Below are 13,289 nucleotides of genomic sequence, written 5' to 3'. Positions count from 1 at the left end.
ATTTTAAACAGCAGCTAATATTTATTGACCAACTACTATGTCTAGGTACTACTTTAAGAGCTTTAAATTTATTTTCTTGAAAAATCTAAAAATAGTCCATGAGGTAGCTATTTTTATTAGCCTTTTAAGGATGAGAATATTGATGCAGAGAAAGCCAAGTACCTTTCCTAGGGTCACACAAAATTTGGTTGTACATTTAAGCAATTTGACTATAGATCCGTATATGCTTTAACCACTATATACTATTCTGCTACCTTTTGATCTCATTAAATCCTTCAAATGTCTAGAAACCAGCCAATTTTTAATAGCTTAGAATTTATAGATAATTTGGGAATATTATGAAACATTAGCTTATTGTACTACTCCCTGTAACTAGGTTCCTTATTTTAATACATTTGGGATTCTCGAATTAAAATAAAGTTAGAGATTTTTACCTACAAGATTTCTCAGGATATTTAATAAGGTTAATGGGCATTATGAATCCCCATGAATGCAACATAGTATGAAGTATTAATCAAAATGCTGCCAGCACAAGATTAACTTCTTACTTAACAGACCTATGTAAGCTGCTCCAAGGAGAAATATTAGAATGTACATGTTCATGACCATTTATTCTATATTTTTAAAAGGTTCACAAGAATATTGACAGGCACAGTGGGGCATGTCTGTAATCCCAATGGTTTGGAAGGCGGAGGCAGGAGGATTGATAGTTCAAAGCTGCCCCAGCAAAAAAAAAAAAAAGCAAGGTGCTAAGCAACTCAGTGAAACTCTGTCTCTAAATAAAATACAAAACAAGGCTGGGGATGTGGCTCAGTGGTTGAGTGTCCCTGAGTTCAATTCCTGTACCAAAAAACAAAAAAGGTATACAAAAATATTAATTCTGTTACTTTACAGCTAACCTTTATATGTGCCTTTACTACCCAACAATTAAATGGTAAAATCCATGAGATTTTTTTTTTAAACTACATATCTCTTGGGGGCATACTTCTTTAGTAAAACTGCTTGTATTTTGTATATGAGAGATATCCATAGTTACTCAGTCATAATTTTCATCCTGGAGTTGTTCCCTGTGATGAACCTAACCTAATTCCATCTTAAGACTGGGAGTCATCTCGTCACAAAGTTATGAAAAATTTATTTCTGTTTTACTATAAAATACAAAGATTTCTATTTGGCCTGACAACTTGATGTTTAAACTTGTTTGAAATTCCTGCCCGTGCTCTGAACTCAACCATGCCTGGATCTCTTGACCAGATGACAACCCTCCCTAAAACGTCAATGGCACCTCAAAAATTCTGATGTTAGAATTTCAATTAACTTCCTACCTTGAAATGTTAAGCCATGTAGATTATTAACCTGCTATCTACCTTTGTATTATGCTTGCCAGAATCCTATTAGCTGTAAGTTCCCATGACACCCACCTTCGTAACTTTTTGTACTATGAAACCTTTTACCTGGAGAGCTGGGGGGTTGATCTCTAGCACGGCTTTGGGAGATACAGTCGCTGGCCAGCTTTTATGTACACAATACAAGCTTGCTTTAATTTGATTTAATATTGGAGTCAGTGGTCTTTTCTTTGTGTTGTGGTTCAACACCTGTTGACAAAAGCATGGTGAACTAGACCTAAGGTACTAAGGAACAGTCCAAATCTTGTTTCTCAGATGGATACACCTAATAGTATGCCAACGAAATAAATATGAGACATATTACTGGAGGATCAAATTCTACTTTAAGAGTCCCCCAACAATAATTTATTTATCCCATACCCACCCCCGTACTAGGTATTGAACCTAGGACCTTGTACATGCTAGGCAAGTTCTCTACCACTGAGCTACCTCCCCAGCCCCAACAATAATATAAAACATTATTTATATTAAGATAAATTCACACTATGTAATAGAAGGCAAAACTAATAAAACATTTCAAAAGAACACATGTGACTTCAAAGAAATTCTGAACATGATAATGCCTTCCTAGATTCCCTTAAACAAAATCATTCCCCTCTGTGGGTAAGAATACTAGTTTATGGGCTGGGGTTGGGGCTCAGCAGTAGTGCACATGTGAGGCACCAGGTTAGATTCTCAGCACCACATATATAAATAAACAAAGGTCTATCAACAACTAAAAAAATTTTTTTTTTTAAAAAAAGAATACTGGTTTAATGGAAAAGTTTAAGAACCACTAAGTGACAGGGCAGTGGCACACACCTGTAATCCAAGCTACTCAACATGCAGAGGCAGGAGGGTCACCAAGTTCAAGACCAGCCTGAGCAACTGGAGATATACTCAGTGGTAGAGAACTTGCCTAGCAAGGAGGAAGAGCTGGGTTCAATTCCCAGCACCTCACACACACATATACACAAAAATAAGAACCACTAAGCTAAACTGGGTGCAGCAGCCTGGTGTAGTAGTTCCAGCTAATCAAGAGGCTGAGGCAGAACTGCTTAAGCCCAAGAGTTGAAGACCAACCTGGGTAATACAACAAGACCCTGTCTCAAAGAAAACAGAACAAAACAAAACCCTAAGTAGCTTGTAACCTGAATTACACAAAATTTCTATTTGTGTAGGACAACAACAACAACAAAAAAGAGGCAAATTATTGGGATTTATATCATACAACACATGCTCAGTCTTCAAAGATGAGGCATAGTATATGACAGGCTAATGTCTATACTTTGCATAGCATGCCCAATGTCTTTTTTAAAAAATATTTTTCAGTTGTCGATGGAAGTTTATTTTATTTTTTTATACACAGTGCCAAAAATTGAACCCAGTGCCTCACACATGCTAGGCAAGTGCTCTACCACTAAGCTACAACCCAGTCCTGCCCAGTGTCTTTACTAGCCAAGAGTAACACATGTATAAAAACACATGATAGAAAAAGGAAGCAACAGAGGGCAAATTTTCCAGGAACAAGGTTGTCTAAAGTAACTGGTATAATCAATAAGGATTAGTTTTCCATCTGAAAATGAGTTATCATCAAATTTATGTACACAAGGTAATGGCAAGCACCTTCAACAATCTCTAATAAAGATACAGGCTACTAATCATGACAGTCCCAATAGAAAGAGCTACATAATTTTCTCTATCTAGGGTTAACAGATCTGTTTTGGTTGAGATGGAAACAATGTTGAAACTTATTGGGGAAAAAAGTATTCTTTATCCTTTTCAGTCTAGTTTCTCTAGTTTTGTTCAAAAAGAATAAAGTAAAACAAACAAAAACAACTCTCAAGAACTCCCACACTTAAGGAAACATACATAAATGCTAAAATCCAAACTTTCTCCCAAAATACAGTAGTTAGATTTAACCTAGAAAGAAGCAGGAGAGATCTACCCTGACCTCAGATTTCTATTTGTGATTTAGGCTTAGCAAAATGATAGGTTACAAAACAGGAGCTCACAAGTTACACAGACCATTAGGTCATCCTTGAGATGTTGCCTAAGGAAGACTTGCCCGCTCCCAAAAGAGAAAATGAGGTGTTTTAGTACCATACTTTACATGATCTCCAGGCACAATACTCAAGTTGACTTGCTGACACCTTTACCACAATATTTTCTGACTTTAGGGTAAAAATGGACATTGAAGTAAGTTTTTTTTTTTTTCTAATTTTGGAGTTTTTAAGTTACAGTTTGATAATTTAAAAAAATCTTGTCTGTATTTATTCCATCTTTGAATTGGAACTATCTTTTCACAATAAACTATTTTAAAAATTGGCTTAAAGAAAAAAGTCACTTCTGTCAGGCACAATGGCACATGTCTATAATCCCAGTGACTCCAGAGGCTACAGCAGGAAACCAACCAGCCTGGGCAACTTAGAAGACTCCATCTCAAAATTAATCAACCAATCACTTACTTCAGGAAAATCTCTGACAATGCAATTCAACAACATTATTTTGTATGATCTTAGTCTTTCTTATTACTCTGTAACAACCGTAAATATAAATTGGTTATCATTAATGGATATTTTAAAGTGTTAACTCTATAATACTGATTTAAGCTCATTGAGAAATAATCTGTTTAGCTGGAGGATTCAACATGACATGTACATTAAATCTAAATATAAATGCAAAAACTTTTAGAGTTAATATCGAGATTTTAGAAAAACTGATAGTTTTGCACTAATACAAATTGTTCAACTCTTTTGTAAAACAATATAATGTATCAGGAGGAATAAAAATATCAAAACCATTTGACAAAAACATCCAGCTTTTGAAAGTTAACTAAAGAAAAAGGGAAATAACAGAAAAATAAAGTGTTAATTATATCACTGTAGAAGTGAAAACTGGAAACATCTTATAAATCCAACACTAGAAAAATGGTTAAAGTTTGATGTACTTAAAGAATATTCGGCTCTGATAAAAAGTATCATTGTGAAAACTACAAGTGCTGAGTTTTTACATGCTAATAGACACACACAGATTAAAGCACTCTTTACCAAAGTATACTTTGAAGACCAACAGTGCCAAAGAATGAGAACAAGTATTCTAACTGGTAGGGGCAGATGTGGGGTCCAAGTCGAAACAGTTTTGGAAAAATCGCTGAAGTCGGCAGGTTTTTTTAACCAGGTTTTCTTCATACACCCACACATATAGCATGTGATGTATCTCCATATATTTTAACTTCAGACCTGTCCTCCAACCCCTACATTTTTCTTCTCAAGTCCTAAAGGGAATATCACATGGAACTGATTCTATAGAACACAATCTTTAAAATACTAATCAATTAATCTAATTTTAAAATTTGTTTTTGTTTATACTATCATAGGATTTTTCTGTAGAAGTAGAAGAATAAGTAACAAGTCAAGGTCATACTTCTACTTAAGAGGCCACTTCTGATTAATATTTTCAGACAAATTATATAACATTCATAATCCTAAATATAAACATTATTTTCTTAGTTATTCCTGGGATATGAATAAAGAAAGACAGTTTTAATTAACTTAGTATATTTATTAGTTTTTGTAATATTTGTGCTATATATTTTTAAGTAAGTTTCACATTCACACTCTTTCCAAACTAAAAAAAGTTTATTATACCATAAATTTTAAAATTTGACTTTTGGATTTCTGAATGCAAATTCACGTACAATCAAGTGAATCTATGGTTCCTTAGTTATATCACACAAAAGCTTTTTTTTTTTTTTTTTGGTGCTGGGGACTGAATCCAAGGCCTTGTGCATGTAAGGCAAGCACTCTATCAACTGAGCTATATTCCCAACCTACAAAAGTCTAACTTATTATGTGTACCAAGCCTAACACTAATACCTTACACACACACACACATATATATCACACATCCACTGTACGAAGAGTCTTAAGTTTTTTTTTCCTATGTGATAGAAATGAGAAGAATGTTGTTTCTCACTAATGCATAATATAAGGCAACATGAACAGCAAATACAAAAGCTCCAAGAACTGACAGAGAGCACATCCTATAGTGTAGTGAAGTTAGGATGGATTAGAGAAGAAATAGGAATTATAGGAACAAAGAATTTATAAATAGTTTGGGGTGAGAAAGAGCCAGAAGTGGGGATGGAATTTATTTTGCCTTCCTTCCCCCCCCTTCCCCACCCAAAGTACTGCATGTTACTGTTAGGGATGAGAAAAACTGTTGGATTCAATGGAAGAGAGATTGTCAATGGTAGTCCCACTTTTAAGAACAGTTTCTGGCAATTGTCTTTCCAGATTACAAAAGAGAAAAACCCATGAAGTGCAAAAGGAAAGTGTTCTAGGTGGAGGGAAGACGAAGTAGTAGAAACAAACTCTGATAAAACAGTGACAAGTGAAAAAAACTAATATTTTTAAAGCATTTACTTACCAAAACCCTTTCATTTACTATACTATTAATCCTTATAACACTGAAGTTTATATATGATTATTCTCATTTTAAAGATAAAGAAATGAGTTTAGGGGGGCTGGGGATGTGGCTCAAGTGGTAGCCTCGCTCGCCTAGCATGCGCAAAGCACTGGGTTCGATTCTCAGCACCACATAAATGTAAAATAAAGATGTTGTGTCCACCTAAAAACTAAAAAATAAATATTTTTTTAAAAAATGATGAGTTTGAAATCTGACCATGGGCTGCGTATGGAGCTCAATGGTACAGAGCTTGAGACCTCAGGTTTGATCCCTAACACTAAAAAAAAAAAAAAAAAAAAGATGTCTAAGGTTAAATGCTATTTAAATAAAACCCATGTCTAGTTCAGTGTCCATGTTCCTTTAACTACTTCGCATAGTCTCTAATCACTACTATACTGAGTTACTATCATAGTTGCTGAAGCATCCTTATAACCTTGTTGTTGTTTTTCATCAATTTATTCTCCTGTCTCCAGTACTTTGAGGCTTTTTGTTAAAGTGTTAGGTCTTCTAGAGACAATCAGCTTCTAGAGAGCCTTCCCATCTAGACAGGTAAATCAATAAGTACTAAAAGTTTTAGTTTAGTTTAGTTTAGTCTTTGGCTGTTCTTGACAATTTTTATTACGCTCCAATCTACCCACCAAATTCTCCTATCTCTTCTAGGGAAGGAACATTTCATTCTGAACATCAAGGAATGCCAGAGGCAGATTTTAAGATTAGAGAAGCCTTACTCTTCTGTATCTCCTACTATATTCATCTAAAAGTCACTATCTGGGAATCTCACTACTTGGTACCTAGTTGAAAATAGTGTACCAGGGAATAAAAAGTAAACAACAACAAAAAGTCTATATGGCAATTTGTTGTTTCAGAACTGATGGATTTTACTGACATAAATCCCTCAAAGCCTATTTGTTCATATTTTTTAAAAAATATTTATTTTTCAATTGTAGTTGGACACAATACCTTTACTCTATTTATTTATTTATTTTTATGTGGTGCTGAGGATCCCGAACACACGGCCTCGCACATGCTAGGTGAGCACTCTACCGCTGAGCCACAACCCTAGCCCCTGTTCATAGTTTTGACATGATGGATAGTCCAGTTATCTGGATTCTAGCTAGAGTGGAATAGAGCACCACATTAAAAGTGAAAGAGCACTGGGCATGGTGGTGCACACCTGTAAGCCCATCGGCTCCAGAGGCTGAGACAGGGGGATTGCGAGTTCAAAGTCAGCCTCAACAAAAGCGAGGCTCTAAGCAACTCATTGAGACCCTGTCTCTAAATAAAATACAAAATAGGACTGGGGATGTGACTCAGTGGTTGAGTGCCCCTGAGTTCATTCCCCGGAACTAAAAAAAAAAAAAAAAAAAAAAAAAGAAAAGAAAAAGTGAAGAAGCAAACCCACCAAGAGTAGGAAGAACTCACAGCAGACACCTAGCAGTGATAGAGTGATAGAATGAAGTGCTATTTAATATAGATATTTTTAAAAGCAGAAAAATATGGGGCTCTAAGTACAGGAGTAAATATATAAGATGCCATTATTTCCTAAGCACAGTAAGATTTACAAAACAGCACAGGAATTTCTGCTCAATTTTCAAAATAATGCTATCCTTCTATTTGCTGTTTGCAGTCTGACACCTAGAACTTCATTGTTTAGCCACTGGTTTGGTTAAGAATCCTCCTTTTCCCCCCCTCCTCTGTTCATGACTTTTATTTTTTTTTATTTCTTATTTTTTTAATTAAATTTTTATTTTATTTTTTTTAGTCACACATGACAGCAGAATGTATTTTGACATATTGTTCATGGCTTTTAAACTGGTTAATATTTACAAATTCACACTATGTCTGACATCTAGCCTCATCTTCATGGTTTGACTCTCTAATTCACAACCTAATTTATAGAATACCTACCCTAGAACTTAGCTACATTTTTAAGCTCTTGGAGCCCTACCTGAAGGCTTTCCTTGCCAGACACTGCTTCTCATTTCCTACCAGATGTCCAGCTTGGCTCTTAGCTTTGCAAGTGTAGCTGCCTGGAATAATTCCATATTACTTTTTGCCTTCTGGCTGCCACTTTCTGGCCCACCCATGTAATACAGTGAACATAACATTTATTTCATCCTATTCCCATTTTGGACTGGGAAGTACTCTGTCATCAAACTAACTGATATTTCTGTAGCAAAAAAATAAGCATAATTCACATAAGATAGGATAAGTAATGACTATAAATAGTAGTTCCAACAATTCAGGCTAAGTTTTGCTGCCAAATAAGTTAAGAAAAAACTTTGCAAAGCCTTTTGGACTCTGGAATTAAGACTCAAGAGATTTTCTACCTATATATTTGCCCCCCTCCATTTCCTCCCAAAGTATTTTTTTATGAAATTTTAGAAGTGGATAATTTCAGTTTTATGTTCATTTTACTTATATAATAATGAATCACTTGTATTGAGTAAGATATTTTGTGTATAGGCACAAAAATATGCATATATTCAACATATAGAAACTTATGAATGAAACAGAAAAGGATGTAAATGCTGATGCATATTTAAACATAGAGAAACATTACTCAGGCAACGAAGGTAAGTAAATTACTAAAATTATTTAGTAATTGGTGCCATCTTAATAATCTTATTATTTTAAGATTAGTAAAATGTATGTACAACTTTAAATATTTACAATTATTACCTCTTCCAAATTTTCCTTCTTCTTTTTTTTTTTTAATCACATAGCAGCTCTAATTTCTTAGGCAGGTAACTAACACAGCATTTTAATATTGCTATTAAATTGAAGGAGCAAACCCACCAGGAGTAGAAAGAACTCCATCTTTTCTAGAAAGAAATATCTTTTAGATTGTTATTAATAATAAAAAAAAGTTCAAGTATGATTGTGGTTACACAGTCCACTTTCAATCTGTTGGATAATTCTCGTCTCCTATTTGGTCCTTACTGTAGATACATGTTTGATTTCATGTTTACTTTTATACTTCCAATAATACTCTATCTGACTTTATAACACATTGCTAATGCTAAATTCATGTTAAATATATTTTGTGTGTTGGGCTGGGATTGTGGCTCAGCAATAGAGCACTCGCCTAGCATGGGCGGAACCTGGGTTCGATTCTCAGCACCACATAAAAATAAAGGCATTGTGTTGTGTCCATCTACAAAAAAGATTCTCTCTCTCTCTCTCTCTCTTAAAAAAAAATTTTTGTGTAAAGTTTAACTTATTGTTGCTTATAATATAGTAAGAGAGTTTACTAAATAAAACTTTTTCCTGATCAGACTTAAATTAAAACTAAAAATCAGAAAATTGTTAGAGAAACAGAAATCCCTCTCTCTACCTTTCCAAGGGGCCAGAGTTGCTGAAATTAAAAAATTCCATATTAGGTAAAGGTAGCAGAAAATTATGCCCCTATTCTATCATCATACCCTTAGGATGAAAAGGTATTTATCTGATGGAATTAAAATAGAATTTAATCTATTTCCTCCCACAAAAGATTAAGCATTCAGAGTTCTAGTCCTGGGAACCACAAATTTTTCCCGTAAAGGACCAAACAATAAATACTATAGGATTTGTGGGCTTTAACACAACTACTCTTAAACAACATGTAAGAAATACATAACCAAATAAGCATGGTTGTGTTCCAGTAAAACTTTATTTAAAAAATCTGCCAGTAGATTTGACCTATATGATATAGACGGTCATCTCCAAGAATTTAGATCCAAGAATTTAATACAAAATCTAGACAATGAATCCAACTAAATAATATAAGCAAGTCTTCACTAATTCCCCAGTTAATTTCATTTCTTAAATGAGGCATAATAACAGTTTTTTCACATCTCCTTAAAAAGCAGAAGTGCTTTTTGTTTTTGTTTTTTTAAATAAGAGAATTATAGTCTCATTAAGGATCATTCAAACCTTTCAATTATACTATGGGGTAATTAACAAACCACACATGACTCAATTAGCTTTTTTTTAAAGATGCTATTCAATTGTTTAACCAGAATTTAGAATAAAAGAATTTCAGAACTTAACCCATTAATTTATTCATAATTAAGAGAGGCTCATAATTAAGAGAGTCTGTTATAAACTGCTTCAATCTCTTGTTTGAAATAAAACTAGATGGAAGAAAGGAAGGATGGCTAGGGTTTTAGCTCAGTGGTAGAGAACTTGCCTAGCATGTGTGAGGCATTGGGTTCGATTCTCAGCATACAAATAAATAAAATAAAGGTCCACTAAATATTTTTTTTAAAAAGTTGTCTTAAAAAGAAAGGAAGGAAAATATATGGAGTAGAGACAAGTAGTAAAGAAGTATTTCAATTTTTCCCATAAAGAACATGTTTATTATTGGGCTGGGGATGTGGCTCAAGAGGTAACCTAGATTGCCTGCATGCGTGGAGCACTGGGTTCGATCCTCAGGATCACATAAAAAATAAAATAAAGATGTTGTGTCCACCGAAAACTGAAAAATAAATATTAAAAAATTCTCTCTCTCTCTAAAAAAAAAACATGTTTATCAATTTATTATAGTTATTTTTAGCTAATAACTTAAAAGGCACTTTGGAGTAATGTATTTTCTATCACTAAAGTCAGACACTTAGATAATCAAAGAAAAAGGAAAGGAAAAGTGACCTAATTTAAGACCCAGAAATACTAGGAGAGAGGCTTAAGCTAGAATTCAGGTCTCCCGTCTTTAAGGCGAGGCTCTTTTTCTATTCTATGCAAAATGACTGCATTTTATGAGGCATTCAACTTAGTGTATTTTCCAACTGTCACTATACTAATGTTATAAGCCCTGTCTGCTTACCTACTTTATTAAAAAGTTGATGGTAAATGAACACAAATCTCAATTTCAATGCTCACCTAAAACTACCGTTTCAAAGTCAAAGTGAGAAATTCTAAAATGTTTGGAAAATGAATTGAGACAATTCTCCTCAACCCATCCATTTAATGCCCAGCTCTAATACCACTTTTGCTTTCCCTAACCTTAAATAATGTCCCGGACAGTATTTCCTTTGAAAATTCTTATCTGTATTTGTCTAATCATCCTTAAACTCTTAAGGTCTCCTCTAGAATGTAAGTCCTTAAGGGTGCCGAGTTCGCACATAAAAAGTGCTACGTTTTTGTAGAATAAATGCACATAAAACAATATCTAATTAAAACCTTTAATGAAGAAGTTCAAGTCATCTTTCATCTGACTTTACGCTCCGAATTATCTTAATTTGCCCGAGGTATACATTATTGTGATTAATAAGTACCATAAAAAAGCTCTATATAAAGTTTCTAAAGATTTATGATCATTTGAAATGAAGTCGTGCTGGCCGTCAGATGAGTTAAAAATAAATGTTTTCTTATACTAAGCAAATGCCACCCCAGCAAACTTTCTTTCCTGAAAAGGACTGAAACTAGTACTCCATACAGAAGGCATTTATCCCACTGTTTCTTCAGGACACTCGACTCGAGGATGGCCCGGAGAAAATGCATGGGCCTCCGAGGAACCTCAGCCGAAGCCCAGGTCGGGGCTCCGGTCTGGGTTGACCCCGGGTGCGGCGGGCGCCGCAGGGCGGGTCCGGGGAGCGGCGCGCGGGCTAGGCGGGCTTGAACCTCCTGACCTGCCCCGCACACCCGCACACCCGGCCAGAGTCCACGCCTACCTGTTGTGCTAGGGGAAAGCCAGAGTTTCCCGGAGTCTGGGGGAAGGACGGACGGCACCGGCCACCGGCCGGCCTCACGCCCTAGTCACTTCTTCCTGGGCGGTCTCCGGCCCCATGGGCCAAAACACCTAATCTCCTCACCCGTTCCGGCACCTGAGGTCCCCGTTTCTTCTGCGACCACATCACTGTCGCGACCACCCCGGTGATCCCAGAGCCGCTCAACTCAAGGTGCGGGCCCGGTGCGCTGTCCCTCAGCGCAGCCAAGCAGCCCGACACCGCCCCCTCGCGCCCGGAGCTGCCTCCCGGGATCCCCGACTGCTTGCCTTGGGGTGGTCTCCTCGATTCAGCACTGCCCACGTCCCGCCACGTTACCGGTCCTCGGCGAAGCCGGGCAGCACCGGGACTTGCCGGGGGTGGCGACTGCGAGGCAGTGGGTCGGGCGGGGCGCGCGCGGGGCGGGGCCGGAAAGCTGGCCGCGGCCAGCGCGGCGGCAGCTAGCGATTGGGAGCGCGCCCTGCGCCGGGCCGCAGGTCCGAGGCGCGGCCAGCCGGCCGCCGAGCCATCGAGCGCCCACTCTGGCAGGCGTGACCGTTTCACCGCCGAAAGAGCGATGGAAGACACTTGAGGACCAAGTTGAGTTCAGGACGGTGGCTTTGCAGTCCGGAGATTCCGGCCACAACTATTTTTGTCCATTTTTATCGCCAGCCAGAATCCGTGGGCTCAGCGTTGGGGCATCTGAAGGCAAAGACAGCTGGAGCCTGGAGAGATTCAGACATATTTTATATGCATATATATGCATATAAAATATACATGTGTATATATATATATACACACGGTGTGGATGTACATATAGGTTAGTGTAAACAATAATATGAATATATTTATACCTATGATATATTTATACATATATAGTGGATGTGCATATAGGTTATTGGAAAGTGTCCTGAAAAAGGTATTACAGCCAGGCATGCACCGGTAGTATAGTATAGCTCCTTGAGAGGCTGATACAGGAGGATGTCTTGAGGCCAGCCTGAGCAACATAAGGAGACCCTATGTATCTATCTCAAGATAGATAAAATGGACTTTGAATGCTACATAAGAATGAAACAATAGGATACATTGTGTTAAATATTGAAAAAAACTGAAAAATAAGTTGAGGGGGACCAACACAGGGAAAGTAATTCTTGACTGAGTATGTGATGCAGAATAATACAGAATTTTAGAGCTATTAGAGGTAGAAAGTATATCACATATCATTGAGTACTACCACTAGTTTTACAGAGGATTCAAAGATGGCTCCAAATTTTCAGCTAAATGACTACGAGAAAGAAATTAGGAGAGACAGTTTGGAGGAGAAAATAGTAAGTTTAATTTTGAACATGTTCCATTAGAGGTTACAGTAGCCTAGTCAAGGAGAAATGTGGGACTACAGTTCAGAAGGTGGGTCAAAGCTAGAGATGAAGATTCAGACTTCCACTTGGAGTTGACAACTGACACAATGAAAGGGGGAAAAATAGAGAGAAAAAAGCAGAACTCCAAAACCCCCACCAGTTTCATCTTCTTAACTAAGTGGAAATGTGTCCCGCCCTTCAACTACTCTTATACTTTGTTTAATACTTTGTTCAATCTCAAATTGAAATTTTAAAGTCACAATAAAGAGATAGCTGTATTAAAATTAGTGGAAAGAACATAGCTTTGGCATCAATAACTTATGTTCAAATTCTAATTTCACCACTTGTAGGCATGGCCTAGGAAAACTATTTCTTATCTTAGAAGGTCAGTT

At 36.6% G+C, this 13,289-nt stretch overlaps 1 protein-coding gene across 11 annotated transcripts in view; it reads right to left on the bottom strand.

Annotated features, from left to right (window-relative positions):
- Heatr5a (HEAT repeat containing 5A) overlaps positions 1-12,007 on the bottom strand; it is a 121,792-nt gene extending 109,785 nt beyond the window's left edge. For 3 of the 11 annotated variants that reach the window (XM_078050254.1, XM_078050253.1, XM_078050255.1), the window contains exon 1: positions 11,830-12,001. The gene's annotated coding sequence lies outside the window, so the exon portion shown is untranslated. Of the gene's footprint in view, positions 1-11,506; positions 11,785-11,829 lie in introns of those variants that run through there. The other 8 variants (XM_078050251.1, XM_078050256.1, XM_040275214.2 and 5 more) reach the window with 6 other exon arrangements.
- Between the last annotated feature and the right edge of the window lie 1,282 nt (positions 12,008-13,289).

This window comes from Ictidomys tridecemlineatus, chromosome 5 (assembly GCF_052094955.1).
Source record: "Ictidomys tridecemlineatus isolate mIctTri1 chromosome 5, mIctTri1.hap1, whole genome shotgun sequence".
NCBI lineage: Eukaryota > Metazoa > Chordata > Mammalia > Rodentia > Sciuridae > Ictidomys > Ictidomys tridecemlineatus.
Note: the sequence above shows the minus strand (reverse complement) of the source record. Positions and strands in the feature narration are given on the sequence as shown.